The 21137-nt window shown below is 46.4% G+C and overlaps 1 protein-coding gene and 1 long non-coding RNA gene across 3 annotated transcripts in view; both read right to left on the reverse strand.

Annotated features, from left to right (window-relative positions):
• Window positions 1–15266, reverse strand: part of LOC135921873 (uncharacterized) — a 221653-nt gene extending 206387 nt beyond the window's left edge. Inside the window, exon 1 of one of the 2 annotated variants that reach the window (XR_011508144.1) lies at window positions 15047–15261. The gene's annotated coding sequence lies outside the window, so the exon portion shown is untranslated. Of the gene's footprint in view, window positions 1–15046 lie in introns of both variants that reach the window. The other variant, XM_070524420.1, reaches the window with a different exon arrangement.
• A 4859-nt stretch (window positions 15267–20125) lies between these two features.
• LOC135921885 (uncharacterized) lies at window positions 20126–20533 on the reverse strand. The gene is made up of 3 exons (XR_011508145.1): window positions 20449–20533; window positions 20337–20377; window positions 20126–20261 (listed from the first exon to the last, which is right to left on the reverse strand). It is a non-coding gene; the product is annotated as an uncharacterized lncRNA (long non-coding RNA).
• Between the last annotated feature and the right edge of the window lie 604 nt (window positions 20534–21137).

The raw sequence follows: 21137 nt of genomic DNA on the forward strand, positions 1-21137 counted from the left end.
ACCTTTTGCGCATAACAGAGATAAAAGCCGGAACAATGCTGCGGGCCCATCAGGAGACAAATGACTGGACATACATGCATCGCGAGAAGGAAGGCGAAGGACAAATGATTAAATATGCATCTTGGCAACGCGGGAGGGAGAGGCTTAAGGTCGTTTTCTTTTATTGTGTGCCTCAAGAATTTGTATACCCTGGCAGGTCAAAGTGGTCATAAAGAAGCGGCGAAGTCCTCATCAGGAAACAAACGATTGCCTTTACCCTGACAAGACAGAACGTACAGGCTATAGTAAATAATATATACGACCCGGGGGCAGCTGCAAACAACATTGGCTGTCGCGGGTAACACGAGCAACTGACTCCTCCCGAACCGATGTTGTCGTCTGCTCTCGGTCTGCAGACGACGTGTCGCTTGCTACTTAGTGGCGGGGCTGTGGCTGGCCGGAACGAAGGAACCCTCGGAAACCTGATTACAAGATGAACGAGAGCTGGAGGACGTTCGTCGCTGAGGAGCTCTGAGAGCTGAGAAAGAAAGATGCCGGAGGGTTGGGGTTATTAATGAAAGCCTAAGCACCGCCGTTTCTCTATGCTGTCTTAGACCTTTGCGGAATGACACCGTTGGGCTTCCGTAACGGGAAAGATTGGCCTATAGCTCGGTTCTTGCGTGTCATAGCGCCTCGGCGGCAATCACGCGAGCGCTTGCTGCGCTGTAGGGTAAGCAAGGGAACTTGCAGCGGCTGCGTAAGGTCATCTCTCGGACGTAAGGAGGTCATTTGTGCAACACGAAGTCGAGGAGCACCCTAGTTGCAGTCGCTTAAGCCGCGTACAATTCTTGGGGTCACTAGGCGTAATGAGCAGAACACGAGGGCTCAGGAGGAAGTAGCGCTGCACTCCTGCATGACGGCTCATACACCGCTCGCACACGGCGCTGTTCGTGTTTCGTGTGCGTAAGGAATAACGAGGTAGAATCGACACATCGCACGTTATTCCTTGCATTTCGTTTTTTGGTAAGCACGCGTGAGTGCCTTTGCCTTTGTGGTCGAAATTTTTCTATTTCATCCTGGAAAAGTAAACCGTCAATTTCTATACATGCAGGTCTCTAAGAGAGTGGATTCTCCTTATTCTAAACGATGATGATGCCTCGAGACAGCAGAGGACGCTGCCTTAGGCGCGGCTAATCGCAGCCACCCACATGTTTTGTTCCCTTCTGCCATCGTAGAAAGGACGCTCTGTGTGTGTGTGTGTGTTTCGCTTCTTCGAGGGTGAGGGCAACGCTGCGCGGACAGCCACCCGAGGGTTGTGTTGTATGGGGAATAGTGTGTATATATATATATATATATATATATATATATATATATATATATATATATATATATATATATATATATATATATATATATATATATGTAGTCATTGCTGGATGCTGCGCGTTACTAAGTTCTGCACTTGCCCTGTGCTCATCACTGTTTATTACGTTTAAACCTATCAAAACACTCGGCATCTGGCAAGTTGCGAAAGTGAAAGTGGCGCTCGGACATTGTTATTGCAGACAATTATTAGGGATGCGGGGTCTAATGGCGGCTAGAAACCCCCTTCCTTAACCTGCTTTACTTCTCACTTTTCGGCAATTCTCGCAAACGCGGGAACCTATGGGAACGCTGTTCACCGCACCAGCAGAAAGTTCTACACGGGAGCTCATATTTTCGGCGTGGTTGCTTACGGGGGTGACTGTGGCGCTGCTACACTTTCGCCTCATACTCGACTAAGCACTTAGAACACGCGCATCCCGAACGTAGTCATCGTCCGCTTACTGTTCAGTGTGGCAGAAGGCATGATGTTGCTGCAGCCGCCACGGATGAGAGGAGATCCCTAACCTTCCCTCTTATTCTGATTAGCTGATTCAGGCAGGAGCCACCGCAACAGTGCACAAGTTTATTAGCTGAAAGTGCGCATTGGAAACTACCGCCTCACGTGTGTTGGTTCTGGCTCGCTTCGACGAGGCGAGAAGTGTTAGGCAACATTCCCCACTTTCAAAGCTATGACGACATACTACGATATAGCCGAAGCAATGCGCAATGTGATTGTTGGAAGCAGGCTTTATGTAAGAGTATCGCAATGAGGCTTTTTGGTAAATTTCCGTCGCCTGGTTTCTATTAATGATTGCATCACTTGACATTGTCTGGGAGCAACATTTGCAATCCTGTCGGGTTGCACAACCATCATTAACGCGCCATATCAAAATAGTTAGGCTTATCCGAGACGGCTAAGCAATCAACAACCACTGGGATGCGAAGTACAGCAAGATGTCTTTACCACTAAGCATTACGCTTAGATAGGACGACATTTCAAGTGAGAGACAGAGGAAGTACTGCTTTGCAGACCGGGCGCTAACGTACGTATGTGTGTGATATGTAAGCAGATGAACTATTTGCTAAGAGAATAATAAATAACTATAAGAGAATGAAAGAAAGAGAGAGTGAGAGAGAGAAGACATCAGAAGACCTTGACACAGTTGATTACATACACATTTAAGTGCGCACTCCATCTTCCGTGCTTTTCAACAGAACAGCACCCTGGCCAAGGACAACAGTTGCGCGCGTCAACACATAGAGTATGAAGTTACTACCTTGTTACTTTGCAAACGCAGCGCACTTGTTATAGGAACAATTTAAAAAATATACTGAAGGAAATTGATTTAGATTATCAAGCATACTGCATCTAATTCTTTTCTACTGCTTACATTCGGAGCGAGGTTCGTAACGTGCATTCCGTTCTGATAAAACTTCTCACTCCTGAAATCTCTGCCACTTCATATCTCAAGTTTGCTGCTGTGTTTTAAGTTATTTATTTATTGCTTTCTGTTATAATTCGCTTTTAATACGTTGATAAGTATCAATTCCAGGAATTAGGAACACCAACAACCAGCGCGTCGAGGGGTCGCGAGCTAAGAAGGAGGGCCCCCTTTTTTTTGTAAATAACTAAAAAACTTGATATGTCCCGAAGAAAAACGGTTAAGTCTAAGTGCATATCATACTGGAACAATACTGTTTTTTAGGCCACATACACGTTATGAGATGCATGCGAACATTGGAGATAGTTCGACTGCTGAGACAACTAATTTAGAAGGAAAGCACCGTTTTTTGCAGCAAGCTTCCAGGGTTTCGAAAATTACAGACTCCGCTTAGAGCTAACTTTAACACTTTATCTGACAATGGCAAATTTTTCACGTTCTTTGTGAAAAATTCAAAATTTGCCATTTTCTTGACACGATCACGTTGGTACAGATTCATTCATATAGACATACTCGTTAAGCGACTTGCTTTTTCGCGCTATTACCTTGTGGCTATGATGGTCGGAGACCAATTAATAGGATAAGGGGACAATAAAGTTGCTATCACTGACTCTGGCTTGAGGTGTATCGATGTCTTCTTTTTTTTAAAACACTAACTCTGCTTAGATCACTGATCGAAAGAGCACAATGATTTACGTCGTTGACAGGTTTATCGCAAAATTTTGAAATACCAAATGAATGTCGGAACGTGAGTGATGCTAGAGTTAGCGAGGTAGCAGGAGTGTGGGATGACTCGAGCACGTCATCATCGCCTGCGGCTGTTAGCTGCCTGCGCCAGGAGAGAGAGGGAAAGAGAGAGAGTGAGAGAGAGGAACATAGGAAGGCAGGGATGTGACTCAGTGAAGAATCTGGTTGGTTACCCTGCGCTGGGGGAAGGGAGAAGGGGAAGAGAGAGAAGGGAGAGAGAAGGTGTAGATACGTGTACGGACAGTACTTGAGTTGAAGCCGCTCGCACAAACCAGACGTTCTGAGAAAGCACAAAAGTGCCTTCACTGCCTTCTGAGCCGATGATTGGTGGGGACGGTGTTCTAGTACTGTCTGTTCACTCCGAGGACGATCATCTAATTTCCTCAATGTGTTGGACAAAGATTGTCTTCGTGCTTGAAATTGAGGACAATGGCACAATAAGTGGTCAATGTTCTTCTCGCATCCGCAAACATCACATGCAGGACTATCAGCCATTCCAATTAGTGCTGAGTAGGCATTCGTGAAGGCAACTCCAAGCCACAACCGACACAGAAGAAACGGTTCACGTCGGTGCAGACCGGCTGTAGGTCTGAGTTGAAGTGCGGGTTTAGTATGTGTAGTCCTGTGCGCCTTGTATGGGCGGTATCCCAACTCTGCTAAGGAGATCGTGCGTGCTAGAATGCGAAGCTGTCTACGTCAGGAGGACTAAGGCGATGTATGATGCTTGTCTCGGGAGGAATGTTGATGAGAAGTGTATGGATGGATGAGCACGACACATGTGTGAACACAGTTAAGGCTTCATACCTCTGTGTGTGCCAGCTGCGCATGCCCATTCCGGGAACTGGCCACGAATGGGCACATACCCAGTGGCACATATTCATTGACCCAAACTGTCTACTTGGACAGACAGCAGACAGCGGCAAGTTGTCTATTCGGGCACATCGCATCAGTTACCAAAATTGTCTACTCGACAAAGAGCAGCAATACCTCCTGATCCAATCTGTTTATATTTATATCCCCAAATAGAGCAGGCATGGAAACGATGACGAAAGCCAAGCACTGGGAAAGAGGCAAAAAAGCCCCGTTCTAAATGTAAATTGTCGTGATAGATGGCGTGATATTATTGCACAGGCGAGGCCTAGAAAGTACGGAAAAGCAGTGAAGTTGACAAGACGTTAGCGTGCTAGTGTCACGTAAAAGTTCATGCGACCCTCTGTTCTGTAAACTTCTATATTTTTCCGTACTACTGTACGGCTTACTACATCTAAATGCGTACTTTACCACGTGATCACGGAGAGAGCAAACTTCAAAATAACCACCTTATTTCCCGGGTATGGTTATACTGTCACGATTCAGTTGCTTCGTTCCGTTGCTATTAAACTTTGGTTACGTTCTCTTCGTCATCTCTTGTTACGAACTTGTGTCGCAAAACATCACAAAGTTCAGAGGGCAATGCACGTTTATCTCCTCACCGCTGACCCTCCCCCTTTTTCCTTTTGCCCTTGTTGCTTTATATTCTGCTAATCAGAAGGGCAAAAAAACAAAACAAATAGAAATGTACATTGACAAGCTCGTTGATGTGTAGAGTAACAGTGCTTGTCGAGTGCTGCAATACAGATTCACTCTGTAGATTGGAGAAATTTCTCACCAGCTTTGCAGTTACTCCAGTTTTATTTTCATAGATGGCCGGGTAAGGCACATAAGCCAAAAAGAAATGAAGTAAAACGGAATGAAGAAAATGAAGAGAACTGAGTGATCACAAAAATGAAATTGAAGGCTTTTTGCTGGGAGCCACGTTCACTAAGAAAGGTCGCAGCACTACCAGCGCCATATTTTGATGCTTGCAACTCGTATGGGCGGTTCAGGTTCAGAGTGAACGAGAAATTGGTAGGAATAGCTCCGTGACATTCGAAAAATATTTCCATAATGGAATCCCTAAAATATGGATAATGTGAAAGCGTATATTACTGCTCCGTAGACATGTTGCCGCTAGCCGGTGCTCATTACTATGTATTGCTTGTCATCCATATTTAGATGATTTGGGATGTTCTAGATCTGTACGAGACAATAAAACCCTGCAAAATCATGCCAGAACAAAAAAAGTATGCTTCTCCGCAATAACTGTCTTTCTGCAGTGAAGCATGCACAACAGAATCATACAAATATATATATATTTTTCATTCTTTTTTTCTTCAGATATTTCATGTTTTCTTTACCTTTTAGGCAAACGAAAATTTTACTCGAGTGTGTTTTTAATTTTGTTTACACAGCTTATATTGGCGAGAAAAACCGCTATACTTCTTCCTTCGCTTTATCGTTTCACGTTTAAGTTGCCTGGTTATAATACGAGCATCATGCGATGTTTTGCTTTCATTTCTGCACATTGCGGATCTCTGTAGAAATAATTTGCTAGTGCGTACCAACTAACTGTGACTCACACACTGGTGATCGTCGGTTTATGTACATGCGTGTATATAAACTGTGGAACGAATTCGAAGAAAACGTTGTAGGAATAGTTGCAGTGTTGATACTCGCCTCCCGCTACAGCTCATCATGTAGTGTTCGCATTAGTACAGCTGCCGACCGCGGGAACGTTTGAAAGGGGAGGAAGGGTGTCGTGGTGCCACTGACAGTGCAGTGGCTAACATATCATAGTGGCGGGTTCGGCTTATGGTGATGTTTGAATGGGTTTTATATGTACTTTGTGCCGCTATTGTATCCTTGTGTGCTTGAAGTCCAGCTTATCACCTTCTACGCTAGTCTGGCCACCGTGTAGATTAAAGTGTTTTTGTTTTGTTACTGGGCTTTTTAGTCGCAGTTTTTTCTCAGTTTCCTTCTTTTTTAGAGTCAACACGTACTTCTTCTACAAAAACTGATCGCAAGTTATACGAAAAAATAAAAACTTACAAAGCAGTTCCTTTACCTGTCGCAGAGGCTCAGTGCTTATGTCATTTGTGCTGCGGAGGAAAAGGTGGCGGGCTCGATTCCTGGCCACCACGGCTACATCGCAATCAGAGCTAGTACGCCGCGCTTCGAGGACACGTTAGAGAACTCGAAGGGGTCAATATTATTCGGGATCTTTCCACAATGAAGTCCATAATAACCTATTGCACAGCTTTGGGATGGTGAACGCCACAATAAAAGCGAATCTTCCTTTGTAGAAAGGACGCATAAACGCGCAATTATTTGCAGCCGGCATGGAAGTGGTGCAGCTTTATAATCGAGGTCTGATATTTTGAGCCGCCGGAGCCGGAGGTTGGGGCTACGGTGCCAGAGACGCGAAAAAGTTATTTCACTTTCTGGAACCTCTTCTTTAACAAATACATTTTCCCACGCGATCTCTACAATATGGTTAGGAACAGATAACTGATTGCTTGCCTCATTGAACTTGACGGAATTCATAGAACATATAGTGGCATGGAACAAAGGGGAGTGCGTAAATAATTACGTTCTATTATCGTGCGTGAAAGCATGAAAACATCACACGCAAAACACGTGCACGTTTACTGAACCGACTGCAGCCAGAAGGCTCGGTTGAATGGGCGCAATGACTCATATACGCCCGACACACAGATGTAAACAACCAGTAAATTAGCGTGTCGCACTGAATAGGCAACTAAGCAGAGATCGCATTCGATAAACGCGCTTACGGATCGGCTCACTCTACAGTTAGTTGAAGCCAGTGATGCGCGAATGCAGGAAGCCAAATTGGGATCTTTGCCAGCAAGTTCGAGGCCTCCGTTTTTTTCTAAAACCAGGCTTTGAAAACCCGTCCCGGTGCACACTGTTGTCCCTGTCGTTTCGTAGCTGGGACAACTGCGCAGCACCGCTTGTAACAAAGAAGTGCGTAGCTTGCCTAAAACGTGAAGATGGCGCAGCTGTATGACATGGTGTGGTCGGTGAATTGCTACTGTAATGTTGGATTAAACGGTGACAAATAGGATAAAACGCTCACCGGGAAGGCAGCGTATTTAGAGGGAAAGTTACAGTAGCAAATGACGCTGGCACAGTGACGTCGCCTGTAGCTGTTAGCTGTATGCGTCACGGGTTCAAATACGATGCATAATGCTTGTCGAAGGAAGAACGTTGACGAGTCATGTATACAGAGAGAAGTGCAACACATACAATACCTAGAGAGAGAGAGAGAGAATGAAGAGGAAAGGCAGGGAGGTTAACCAGATATGAGTCTCCGGTTTGCTACCCTACACTGGGGATGGGGGATAGGGGTTAGAAAGATGACAGAGAGGGAAACGCAAAAAAAAACGAACGCGCACACATGGAGACACACACACAAAAGGCGTTCCAGTTAAAGTCGTTCACACAGGCCGGTAGATCGCAAGAAGCGCAAAAGCGCTTGCACGGCCTTCTTCTGTGACGGTAGGTCCGTTCGATGTTGCAGAATTCTTTTTTCGGATAGCGGTTGGTCGTCCAGTTGGTCTAGTTCCTGGCTGAGGCATGCCCTCTGAGGACTGTACTGCGGGCAGGTGCACAAAATATGGCCAATTGATTCTTCATGGCCGCAGTGGTCACAGGTTGGGGTGTCGGTCATCCCTATGCGGAAGGCATAGGCTTTAGTAAAGGCAACGCCCAACCAAAGTCGATATAAAAGCGTGGCGTCTCTACGGCGAAGCTGTGATGGCGCTCGAAGACTTAATGTTGGATCAAGTGAGTGCAGTCGCGGATTTCTTAAATGTGGCTCATTCCATTGCGACGCGGTGCACTGCCGAGCAAGTAGGCGGAGCTTCCGTGCAGCGTCAGTTCTATAAAGAGGAATGGGGACGTGGCGCTCCTCAGTATGGGCTGAGCGGGCAGCGTGATCCGCCCGTTCATTGCCGACAATCCCGCAGTGACTTGGAAGCCACTGAAAGGTTATGTTGTGGCCTGCATCACTTATATGGTGTAATGTCTCTGTAATATGGAATATTAGTTGCTCGTGCGGTCCGCGTCGTAAAGGTGACAGTAGAGACTGCAGTACCGCCTTCGAGTCACAGAATACTGTCCATTTGTGTGGCGGTTCATCACCAATGTGATGAAGAGCAGTAAAGAGCGCTGCGAGCTCTGCTGCTGTCGATGTTGTCGCGTGGGTCGTCTTAAATTTGATTGTTGTAGCTTTCGCTGGTATGACGATTGCCGCCGCGGAGCTGCTTGCAAGGACAGATCCATCAGTGTAAATATGCGTAGAGTCACGGTAGTTCTCGTACAAATATAGTAGCGTGAGCTGTCTAAGGGCTGGTGATGACAGATCAGCTTTTTTCGAGATACCAGGTATTGCGAGGTTGATTTTCGGCTGAGCGAGGCACCATGGAGGGATCGAAGCTCTCGCAGCCTAAATGCACATACGGCTTGGTACCCAATGTACCGCAGTGACAAGTCCATTCTGAGGGACTGGTCAATAATAGGCACACACCGAATGACAGATGCCCAGTTGTGCATGCTCTGTAGGGAAATTGGCTGTTCGGGACTGGACAGGACATGAGGCAGCACATACTCAGTGACCCTAGTTGTCTGTATATATATCCGCTAATGTCTCCGGCGAGGAAACGACGACGCACGCCAGAACACGGGGCAGAAGCAGGAAAAACTTCCGTTAAAGAAAAGTCTCACTATAGCGTCATGAATATAATTCAACTAAAGGTGTAGGGTACATTGAGAAATGAGATGGGAAAGGCATAAGGAGGTTCCCCAGATTAGAAACCTGCGTTTGGTTACCCTCTACTGAATGAAGGCTAAGGAAAGACAAAAATGGGCAGAGAAGATGATAAAGAAAGCAAGGTAAAGCACAAGCACTAGTCTGGACTTTTTTAAAACTCTTCCTAGCTTGCCAACTTGCACATTCAACATCATTTCCTATAGTGCGCAGGGGGTCAGAAACTTTCTTTAGTATCGCTGTTAGTGCGGAGGCAACCACTACTCGGTGTTTCGCAGTCGACATACTTGGATCTTCTTAGGCGCGCCAGCTGGCTTGGCGCAGGCAGTACGCGAGAATCGGAGGCGAGAGTCGGACGACGGAGCTCGAATTACGAAGATGCCGCGACCACGTTCGGCAATTTGCGAACACGAGCACGTATATGCAACCATCACCTCAAGTTGGTAGGCGCCCGTCAGCCTCGTCGTCGTAGGAGTAAGGACGGATAGACAGACAGTGCCCGAAGTTCGCAAAGAAGGCTTCGCATCAAAAACAAATCGGTTACTATGCATTTGGTTCCTCAGTAGCAGGAAGTTAATGCGTTAGAATAAGAAAGTTAGCGCTAGTATGGTTTTCGTGGAGTTCGAACACGAAGGTATCGTCAATTGCTCAGCATCAGCTGATTCGAACCTACTTCTGCCTGAAAATTTCCTAATGTCATACGACTCCAACAGTTCACTGATCGCCCTCAACTGTCTTTTCCTCTTTTCATGGTAAGTATTCTGTTACTCTAATAGGCCAGTGTTTGCCTGATCTACAGAATGCATGTCCTACACAACTCCAATTCTCCATGTTTAGCTTCGGTTGCGTGATACTCTAAAGGCTGGCAATTGCACCGGCTTTTAACGGGCTGAAGATCTGAAGTGATTCGAAACGTCAGACACATCAGGAGTTAAGCCATTTTGTAATGTAACCCAACCTATTGTTTAACAAGGCACACATAATACTGATTGACTTTGCAGTCACCTAGAAATTACGGGTTTCAGGTGCTGCGCTACTCTCACCTAAACATACCTTACAGGTTGAAACTCACGGCTGAAAATGTACATGGTTTGTCAAACAGTGGTGTGTTACAAATATCGCGTTCAATGTTTAGTCTACTGTTTTAGATTCTACAAAGTCCTTTTTCATATTTTGAAGTCTGGCGTTGTGAATAACGTGAACAATGCTGTATCATTGCCTGCTGCCGCCTTTATTGCATGGTGCAGTTGGGCTAGTCGAAATCGCGTAGTGAATCTTTTATCCACCCTCACATCTCGTACATGAAAAAGCGTTTGGCCGCCATTGTGGACCTTCTTGCGTTTCTCGGCGGTAAGTCATGGGGCGCAACAGTACCGTCAATGTTGCAACTATATAAAGCACTGTTCTTGGGCTTCCTGCGGTACAGCTTACCTGTACTAGGAAATACCTGCACTACGAATATCCGCAAGCTCCAAAGCGTGCAAGCCCAAGCCCTCAGGACTTGTCTCGGTCTCCCCAAAACTACGTCATCGATTGCGACAGTGGCCATAGCCAGAGACGCTCCTTTGACCGTTTACATGGATACAGATGTCCTGAGAGCACACATCCGACACCTGACTCGGATTCCCTCCCACCATCTTGCTTGCTTGCCAGCAAAGAGGCCACTTTCAACTTTTGTCAAAACTTTTGTAAGACATCAGTCCTACTTGCCATCAGAATTTACGCCCGCTACACGATTATCAGATCCATTGTGGTGTCTGCACCGGCCGCAAGTGCAACTGACAATTCCAGGAATCAGAAAGAAAGCTGGAGCGCCACTGCAAGCTTTGAAACAAGCAACCTTGGAGCACATTCACAACGTGCACAGATTCCGGCAACATGTGTACACAGATGGTTCAGTAAAACTGAACAGCTCTGCTGCTGCAGTCGTCATCCCTGCAACATCTGAGGAAATCAAAGTAAGAACTTCATGTGTGACCACGTCGACGGGTGCAGAACTCGCGGCGATTCGTGCTGCACTTGATTTCATTAAGCAGAAGCCACCGCAACAATGGACAGTCTTTAGTGACTCCAAGGCAGCCCTTCAGTGTATAGGAAGCCCAATGCGCCACGGACCCAGTGAACAACTGGCCTTAGAAATTCGGCACATATATCATCAAAGCCATGACAAGGGACATAACATAATCTTTCAGTGGCTTCCAGGACATTGTAACATCAGCGGGAATGACCACGCCGACGAAGCCGCCCGATCTGCGCATGAAAGTGGTCAACGAGTCTTCATTCCGCTTTCGCGAACAGACGCCGCGGCTGGGCTGCAATTTATGTCCCGTGACTGTACTTTGCTCCTGTGGGACTCAAATGTTTTCACCATGTGTAGGTTGCGTTCGTTGTCTCCGGACATACGGATACACCTCCCGCCTGGGTTACCACGACGTGAACAGACCATGCTCTACCGTCTGTGGCTAGGCGTTGCCTTTACTAACTCATATGCTTTCCTCATTGGAATGGCCAACAGCCCCACGTGTGACACATGCAACATCGACGAGACGCTCGCACATATTATCTGTGTCTGCCCGCGTTATAGTGCTCAGAGACAAGTGATGTGCAGAGTACTGGACCAGTTGGACAATCGTCCACTATCAGAACTAAAAGCTTTAGGTCAATGCTCCGACAAAACATCCGCGTTGAAGGCCTTACTCGCGTTATTAAGGTTCCTGCGGTCTACGGGGCTTCACGACAGACTCTAAGAATGCCGCCCCCTACCGCTCTTTACTGTACGCGCTTTGTTCGTGCTTGTCTCTCTTTCTTTCTATCTTCCTCTTCCGCTATGTTTCTCTTTTTATCCCCTTTAACCCGTCCCCCTGCGCAGGGTAGCCAACCGGAACTACCTCTGGTTAACCTCCCTGCCTTTCTCTGCATTATCTCTCTCTCTCTCTCTCTCTCTCTTTATCCAACTATCCTTTGCCTGTTATGTACATACTGGTATCTACCAACGGAGTGAACATAAAATCAACTCAATTCAGCTCAATTCAGTGAAGAGATGCCGCCATTTTTGCCATCACGTCCTAATCAATTATGCCGTTTTCATGTCTCTTAACGTTGCAACTATCGAGCATGTAGGTAGAACAAAGTGTAACTAAAGTTTGCGACAGAGGTTAATTTCTTACATACGAACCCAAACACTCAATTAGCTTATGGGCACAGGTGAGCCGCATTAGAATTTGCATTATCCCAACTAAATTGCACTTTTGGAGCGAAATGTTACGAAAGAGGAACCGATGTTAAGACACAGCTGGTCAATGTCAGGATGCAGGAAAGAAACACTTCACCCACTTCTCTTTCGAGCGATGGACTGAGTTTTCTGGCAAGGAGGACTACCAAGATAAGCAGAAACATCCGCAAGTGGTTCCGTATATGATGGTATTTTGAACAAATATTAGTCAAGTTGTATAAATTTTTATGTGATATTAGTGATAGCTTCCTTTTACGAGTATAGGCATTCATAATGATAGATGACCATAAGTGGCAGAACAATGATCACCTTGTGCCCATAGATCGCCCGCAATCTGTGTTATAACAGCCCAGGCAGTAGTCTCCTAGGCTAACAGTGCTAACAACAAAACAAAATATGCATCAATAAGCAAACAGTCGGAGGGCGAAGGCCCTGCTCTCCGTCATGTAAGGCTATTGTTTTTAAGATAGAACCCGCAGCAGTTAGCGACTCTACCTTTGTTGGCCTGTCGCTTCAACGCGAGCAAAGCGGGCAGAACACAGCGCTCACGAAGCTGTCAGCACACGCCGCACCCTGCGCCTTCGGCAGATCGCTTTCAAGATATGGGCCCGTGCGTCGCTCTTCAACTCGAAACGGCGAGAACACAGCGCGCGAAGCTATCAGCAGTCGGCACTCAGTTCGCATCGCAGATCGCTTTCATGATATGTTCCGCGCGGCCGTATATATCTTTCAAAAAATGAAGCGCCAACGGTAACGGCACACTAAGAAGGAACAAAAGACAGGACAAGGCGCGAAACGCCTTGTCCTGTCTTTGTGTGCCGTTACCGTTGGCGCTTCATTTTTTGAAATCTATGCACCAACTAGCCCCACAACGTGTTTTACTGCCGTATATATATACGTGCCACAAGCAGCCGCCGCCGAAGTACAGTTGATCATGGTTCATAATGGTTCGACCACGGATGGATAACGTGCTAAAGAGCGATAACGGCTCATAATGATCGGAACGTCATCAGCGCACCTGGCTTCGCCATTTGCGGTACTTTGCTTGCGTCATCAATGTACCAAGTGCCGCCATCCGCAGCAGCTCGTGTCACCGTAGCGCTGTCATTTGTACTGACCGGATCGAGTTCCATAACGTTGATAATGACCCCGGGCTACGTGGAGACAAGCAAGTGGAACAAGGCTTACTCATACTTACTGAACTCCCACACGAGTTTCAGCGTTAAATTTTCTTTCTGCCTTATTTGCCTTGTAAGTGTCTATTCAATTTTACAGCGCGGGGACATCTCTTGTACAAACCAGCGCCAAGCCATTATAATAAGAAATACATACGTAGCAAACCGTTCCTAATTACCAATATTCGCTGTTAAAGTGTTGCATTTAGCCATTTCATGAAACTAGTCACTTTGAAAAATTCCTAATCTGTCGTTAGTATTAGGGCTAAAGTTCAACTATTCCACATATATAGTGTGGGCTAGCAGAAAGAAAACTTCCTGGCGCCATGATTCATTAATTTTATTCGTGTGTTATGAGTAGATCAACTTAAGCTGGACAATTTCTCAGTCAGCCAAAACTCAACACAAGTAAAATTTCATTTTTTTTGGTTTTATTCACACATTTCGTACTAGAAGCAAAACTGACCTCCACGCAGTGCCAAAGTGTCAATCTGCAGAATTAATTTTAATTCACAAGAGAAATTTGTACAATAAAATTGACTGTCACTTTAGCATACGCCAAAGATGGTAAAGGCGAAAGCCTGCACGCTCAAGAGACATTCATTAGATTACTTGACATTCTCATTCAAATGCGTTGTTACTTCTTATTACTTGTTTTCTCCCATCAAAGGTTGTGTGTTCGAGTGCCTTATTTGATGCTACCTTAATTAACTGTGTTTTAATTAACTATGCCCTAATTAATATGAAAGGTCCAGGATGCGACTCCCACCAAGGTCGTGGTTTACAGTGCCTTAATTAACGCTATATTAGTTAACTTCGCTTTTTTGGCATGATGAGCGGCATCGAAGCCAGCTGTGGAAGACAACGACGAACGTCCGAGCAGTGGCACGAACACGTGTCCGCGCGACGCGAGTTCAAATGACTTTCTGTGCCACACACCGCGTTCTCCAGACCATCGGGGGTTTGAGCCACTGAAGGCTTTCGCCTTAATAAGCGAACTTAGATTCCGGAAAATCCAAACCAATGCGAAAATTATTAACCATCGCGAGCTGGTCCCATGGAACTTGACCCTACGTCTGTTACAACGGCGCACATATATTGTGCCTTATTGAAGGTTCAGTGGAATACACGTATTTCAGTGACATTATTATAAGGCCCACAGAATTTTAAATTGGGCACATGCATCTGTACGAACGGGAACTAGCATAGTATTGCTATCATTTTATCTAGATGCCTTGGCTGTAGATGTTGACAAAGAGTGAACAAAACGTATATCCCAACAAACACGCACTGAAGCCCTTCATTACAAGCATTTCACCGGCAGCAGGTGGGCTTCCGTCATGACGAATGAGTCGAGCGACACTGCTCTTACGTCAGTCCACTCAGGCGTGAACATAACTGGTTTACTCACGCAAAATAAATACCTGCTCAGAATATAGAGCGAAATACATGTACTTACCTGCTGTAATTAGGGAAAGTTGAAAAACTTCGCAGAAGTGGAAATCCCCGTGTCAGAACACCGCTGAGCCGCACCAGACATGCGATGGCCTGATTTAGCCATCTTCGTCTAATGCTTGACTGACCTAGTTTCCTGCGTCTTCCGTTCCTTGCACGCCTGATCAAGCTTCTCTGTCTTATCTTTCCCATCTTCGTACTTGGCACGGCGACCGAAGCAGATGACCGAGCGCCATCCGACTTGCGATGTCGCTGAGCGAGTGGCAAGGATGAGCGGAGGAAAATTCGACGGTCGAACGAAGTCAAGCACTTCCTGCGTTCCGCCCGATTTACAATTCATTAGAAGAGAGAAAAAAAATAGACCTAAACAGAAAAAAAAGTTGTTGGCCGTTTACTTGATTTCTTTATTTCTAAAAAAAACGTGCGAATGACAAGGGCTGTGAAGATCCACGTCTACTTGACTTCTTTACATCAGATCTTAGGATGACCGGTAAACGCTAGGAGCGCGCATATTCCTTGAAACCGAAACTAGCACTCCCCTTCCGGGGGTTGACTCTGCCTCCGAGGCGGTTACCGTGCTTCTTGACTCAGCGTTTTCTTGCTCTTTCGTTTTAGAATGATAAATATTTGCCGGTACGCCCAGCTTTCTATCGCTCAAAGCAGCTAAGTAGCGCTCGCTCCACTGTACAGTCGAGCGCGATTTGAAGGTTATCGCGCGAGCGTCAACCAGCCCAGCACTCCAGGCACCTGGCGGCCGGTTTCGGAACAGGAAAAATCATGATTTCGCACTCTTCTCTCCCTCGTTCGCTGTTACATACAACAACCATCACCCCCCGACAAACTCGCCGCCCTTTCTCTCTATTCTACGCTTTCCATTTGTTGCGATAAAGTGCGGACTTGGTTACCTCGTATCTTCGCGGGCTTAAGCTAATGTTCTTGGTCACCCATTCTTCCTGGCTCAGCAGCAATGACGTTACATAGGCTAGATACAGCTTCGTAACGTCCAATTTCAGATAATACCGAAGAATACGTCGTGCGCACTGCGATCACTGCCTGTTCGCAGAACCAAAAAAAAAAAAAAAAAGAAACTGATAGCCCAGAAGGGAGTGACGGCTGCTGAAGGAACAGCAAAAAGAGTGAGGGAAGCAGGCCTGATACCTCCCTCGCCTCGGCAGAGAATTCTGGGCCATGGCGCTGTTCGCGTTCCCGGTCGACGCTCGCGCGATAACCTTCAAATCGCGCTCGACTGTACCAGATTAGTTCGGCAAGATGTAGAGCCTTCGACCTTTGAATTCAGTAACTTCATTCACTCAGTCACTATTCTTCCAGTTTTATTACGCCAGAGTGGAGCGATTTTCGACGCTCTCCTGGTGGTCGCCTAATGCGCATAGCCCGACGCCACCTGAGGTCGTGACCTTTAGCCGTAAATGCTATATGCGCTTCCATGCGCAGTGGTGGCCACGAAGGCGATGCTTTGCGTGACTCGCAACCGCTTCCGAGCTCATAGGCGTTCCTGCCGCCGAGACGCAGCCACCGAACAAACGAGGCATGAACGGGGTGAGTGCGAGGAAACACGTAGTGTGAAGGGATGGGGGGGGGGGGTGGTGCGGAGGCAGCCACTGCTGCAACAATCGCGTTCTCGTGGAGCTCGTTACGTACAGCGCGGGTCAACGAGGGAACAGCAGTGAAGTTGCCGTGCCTCGTAGTGAACGAAGAGGTGGCGCGCGGTGCCGAAAGCGCTGGCGTCTACGTCGAAAGGAAACAGGGGACACGAGAAAAGACGAAAGCAGCAGAGGAGGGCGATGGAAAGAGCGAAAGCGAAATGAAAGGAAGAAGACAGTCAGTGGAGCACGTTTCTGGAGAGAAGCGCCGAAGTGGCGAATAAAGTGTAAGAAAAAAAAGGGGCGGGGGCCGGCAGTTATCGCAGATCGAAAATGCGGTACCTTTGACGAGTTCCTGAGGGACCTTACGGTAAGAGGCAGCTTCCATCGTTGCGATGCGACCAATACGCCATCCTACACGCGACCAATTGTATTGATTGTCACGTGCTGGAGCCACACGAATATACAGAGGGGCTGTGTTTTGCGAGCTTCAGAAAAGCAGGCACACTGCAATGAACCAATACAGAGATTCAGAGCGCTTTATACTGCAGCAACTTGCCTCTGAGCCGATCACATTCTAATAACGGAGAATCACTGAAGCGTAGCTCGAAGGTACTCCCAACCGTGGCCAACAAGTGTCGCCGTTTTCATTTGTGGCGCGCATTTAGAACCAATATTTACATGGACCAATTTCGCACCTGATGCCTTAGAGTTCTCCTTGCTTCAATTTTATATCATACTTGCCCCTTTTTTATTTATCGTGTCAACAGGAGACTTTTGTAACCCGAATTTCGCGCCAATGACAGGCTTCAGCTTTCTCAGGAATGCATTCTCTCGCGCACTCATGCGAAAATGAAGCACATACGTGTACGAGAGTATTGTTACGCATGCATGTCCGGTATAGGAATCTCAATGCCGGACACAACATCTAGCGCATAATTCCAAGCGTTGTGCTGTGTTCGCACGTGTTTCCAGCGACAGGCCCGGGCGCCCAGCTCCCTTTCTTATTTTCAGGGCTGCCAGTGCGCACTTCACCACTGTTTCAGCTCTACCTACGTCCATATGTATAATTGTCAAGGAAGCGAGAGCCCCCGAAAAAACTGAATCCAACTATCACTGAAGCTCGAAGTTTTTTTTTTTAAATACAACAAACTCTTTGAGATCCGAATTTTGCCATAGCTCGAAAAAAATCGATTTGCGGCGATTCACGCGTGCTTACGAGGCAAATGATTGTTCATCCCTATAGTCAGTGTAAACTGCGGAATGAAGGCGAGTTGATATACCGTTTCTGTGATTGGCTCAGACAATACCCCTAGCGTTGACAACGTGAGTGACCAGTGCGCCCGCAATATTTGATCGTTTCCTGATGAAACATAAATGATATAGTGAAGAGTTTGACGTAGGCTCATCTTCTCAGGTAGCATGTTAATGAAAGAAGATTACGGTCATTGACCACGCCAAAACTTATTTTGACGTTTAAGAACATATACGGGTTCCGAAACCTCAACTTTTTATTTATTAAAATAATCTTACGGTCACTGACCTTAATTTAGTTTTAATAAACGATATTGAATTCAGAAAAAAATATTTTGCGGATGATGACTATCAGAGCCTTCACATGTCCTTAGTTGTCCGTTTGATTTTAATTTAAGAGATCCTGCCCGTGGGTTCGCAGTTGTTCACCCGGAGCAACTTATGTGGATAGAAACGCACAAATCAGCCGCGGTAACCCAGTAGCTATGGCATTGCGTATACAGATTTCGATGTCGCAGGTTTGATCCTGTTCGTGGCAGCCTCATTCCGACGCTGCATAATGCAAAAAAAAAAAACACTCTTGCGCTTGGACTTGGATGCACGTTAAAGAGCTCCAGTTGGCCAAAGTTATTCTTCAAGGTAGAACCTACGACGTGCATCATAAAGAAATCGTAGTCCTGGTGCGTAAAAGCTCTAAATTTAACATTAAACGCAAGGATATGCAAGCAATCTTCAATTATGATGTAGACCTTACACTATGGCGCACGTCCGTACTGGCAGCGTTATGAAAGAACGACAATAGCGGTCGCAACTGCGTAGCTTCATTATAGCTCACAGCTATGCTGTTGTTCGCAAGAGGGTGACAGCTCTTTTGAAAGTGTCTCTTTCAACTGCGCCTTTCTACTGGTACCGAATTGAGTTCTTGTTATTTGCGCTGCCATTGTGTTTCGTTTCCTGCACTAGACGTCATTCCCCCATGGAATAATTCATTCATACGCTATGCGCGTCGGGCCTAAAAGAATCAAAATAAAATCAACTAAATGACCAAAGCTTATGGTAACATTGTAATGAAGAGAGCAAGAATAAAAAGGCTGTTCGATCACCGAAAACGTTAAACGAAGAAACAGGGTCGTCACTTTTTTAAGCGAACAGCCTGAGATTGAAGAAGTTTCATGCATGGTTACTGTCCTCAGGTAAACATTAGACAGAAAAACAGTCTCAACATTTATTTTGCACAGCGAAGCACTTTATGACACCGGCTTCAATTTATGGCAGTATAGCGAAACCGAAAAGCATGCAGCGTATATAGAAGTATTGGCGGCGTCAGCCAGCCGATGGTCTCGAATCAAGAAACTTTTCAAAGAGTACCACAGCTGCTTGGACGCAAGAGGAGTTTGTGTGTGTCCAATAAAATGGCGGAACATTGGCCTCCGAGACCACCGTGTTATATTGGGCGTTATTGCGCTGTTGAAGTAGTCAGCCGTTGCTGACCGCTAGGGCTGTGCACAAATCTCTTCTTCCTCAATGACGAATAGCTTCTGATCGCGTTATATAAGATTCCGCTTACAGTCATACTGTTCTCTACAATGATTGTCAAGAGACAGTCATTGGCAGATTCCTAATCATTACCACGTCAGAAAGGGTTGATGAGGACCATGACCTCATTATAGCTGACACCAGCGGTTGCTTCATATAGTACGTGAAATTGGACTGAAGGATTCAAGGTCGATATTGCGAAATACCGCTGAAGGTGGGACAGAAACGAAGCGACACTAACTACAACCAGGTGGCTTATGTCCAGTTGCATTCAGCGCAAAACAATGCTAATCCGCTTTCTAGAAGTTTCGCGCAAGCGATCGGTAAAGTTGCCTAATCGCAAGGGTTTTACGTCAAACCAGGTAGAAGTGCCTAGCGAAGCTATGTGTCCTCTAATAATTTTTGTGTGTTGCTTAAGCTGTTTGAAAAACGACAAGAGAGCACAAAGAAGTGTTATGACAGGTACCCTGACTATGATTTAAAGCTTCAGTCGTGTCGGCTCAGGTATATAGCAGCGAAACTTCAATACTGCAGCATGTGCTTGTCACGCGATTTAACAGCAAAGTATTATTTTTTTACTGACAATAAACTCGTCAGTTCACAGATTTTAGTGCCTTTGACATTTAGTTTTCTTTTTGTGCTGTCATGCTGTCTAGGCTGTTCCAAAATGCGCCGCCTTCGTAGGACTGCGCCTTCTTAAACGCAGAGTAGAGGACACGAAGGAATTCCGTTGCCGCTCTGTCGCGGCTTTATGACCGAGTCTCCGAGCAAACAGACCGTGGCCACAGCGCAGCGGCTGTTCGAACGCGCGTTTGTCGCAATCAGTAGCTGCACAGAAGCGATAAAACCGTTAGTGCGCCTGTCGAGGTGAAAGGCCGGTGGTATCGACCCAACTCGATTTACCTTTTCTGGCCTTGGCTGATCGAACGCAGACCACCCAGGCCCTGCACGGAGGAAGAAGACGAAGATCAGTGGTTCATGAAATCACTCTCTTTTTTGAATTCTGGTGCCTTACGTGCTGCTCGTCATGGTGACTTAGTAGCTGTGGCGTTGCTCTGCCGGGCTCGAGGTCACGGGCTCGATTGGTGGTCGCGGAGCCTGCATTAAGAACGGGGCGAAATGCCAGTATACACGCACCATGAACTCGGGAAAAGGCGTATATCTTTGTAAACATTAAAACCAGAATGCGGTTTATATAAATTATTATTACAGGGCACTTAAGAGATCTTGTCGCCTTTATTTGGCGCCAGCTTCTCGTTTTCACATAAAGATATAAAAAAGAACACAAGAAACGAAAACAAATAACTTGAGCGTAGCTTCATTTCTGTAGCTGATTTCGCTTTCTGCGGAGTGAGCTTTCGGATATTCTCGGGGTGCGGTACGGTAGAACCTTATTCCGGCCCTTCGGAACGCTCGTCAGCGCGTAGCGGGCCGCTCCCACGTGATTACAGAAAGGCCGAGCCTCTCTGTTGCGTTGCGATGGTGCCGATGGACAGCCCATAGCTGTGCTTCAAGATCGCGGCTACTTAGGGCAGCCTCCCATTTGGACGCCGTCGCGTAACGCGGGGCACCGACAGAGCATGTCGTCTAAGTCGTTCGGAGTAGTATCTCAACTCTAGAAGCAATTGAATTACCAAGACCGACTGATGGTTGAAAATTTGTTGGGAGCTTTGTGTAGCGGAGGTAAGTGATGCACGGTTTGAC

Source organism: Dermacentor albipictus, chromosome 8, assembly GCF_038994185.2.
Source record: "Dermacentor albipictus isolate Rhodes 1998 colony chromosome 8, USDA_Dalb.pri_finalv2, whole genome shotgun sequence".
Lineage (NCBI taxonomy): Eukaryota > Metazoa > Arthropoda > Arachnida > Ixodida > Ixodidae > Dermacentor > Dermacentor albipictus.